General features: G+C 62.3%; 1 protein-coding gene across 4 annotated transcripts in view; it reads right to left on the bottom strand.

The window, feature by feature from the left end:
• Window positions 1–546, bottom strand: part of MCM9 (minichromosome maintenance 9 homologous recombination repair factor) — an 89313-nt gene that overhangs the window by 88623 nt on the left and 144 nt on the right. For 2 of the 4 annotated variants that reach the window (XM_019520041.1, XM_019520042.1), the window contains exon 1: window positions 51–392. The exons of 1 other annotated variant lie outside the window; for it this stretch is intronic. The gene's annotated coding sequence lies outside the window, so the exon portion shown is untranslated. Of the gene's footprint in view, window positions 1–50; window positions 393–546 lie in introns of those variants that run through there. One more of the 4 variants, XM_019520039.1, reaches the window with a different exon arrangement.

Genomic DNA, 546 nt, shown 5'->3' with positions numbered 1-546 from the left:
ATGAACAGTTATCCCTGGGAACGCTTATGGAAAACTGCCTTCACGGGCCCAGATGCGCGGTGTTTCCCCTGCCAGGTCAGACTTCTGGGTTTGCTATCGGGACCTTCTTCAGACTGCTGGCCTTCAAAGACCTGGTTCGTCTGTGACGACCCCTTGCTCGCTCACTGCGACTTAGGGTGAGCAAGTCCACAGGAAGGCTTACTTGTATACTTAGCGGCATACTTATGCGCGTAGTTTTTCACCAAATACGACTGCGTTGAGCTTCCGATATGATCATTTTGAGCTTCCAACAGGATTATTTCCTATTTCGGACCTGACAACTGTGCCCCAACCCCGTGCTTCAGGCGGCCCAGCCTTCCTGGTGCCCGGAGCCGGGCTCGCTCGGGGCGCTCAGCGCAGCGACCAGCGCGGCCGGAGGAGGCGGGAGAACGGCAGGCCCCGCAGGCCCCTCCCTCCCCGGGCCCGCCCCGCCCCGCGCGAGCACCCACAGCTTCCCCGGGCCAGGGGCTGCGGCGCAAGGAGCGACCCGGGATCGCCGTCCCCCTG

This window comes from Gavialis gangeticus, unplaced genomic scaffold (assembly GCF_001723915.1).
Source record: "Gavialis gangeticus isolate Ggan-Ray unplaced genomic scaffold, GavGan_comp1, whole genome shotgun sequence".
Lineage (NCBI taxonomy): Eukaryota > Metazoa > Chordata > Crocodylia > Gavialidae > Gavialis > Gavialis gangeticus.
The sequence above is the reverse complement of the archived record's forward strand: the minus strand, read 5'-3'. Positions and strand labels throughout refer to the sequence as shown.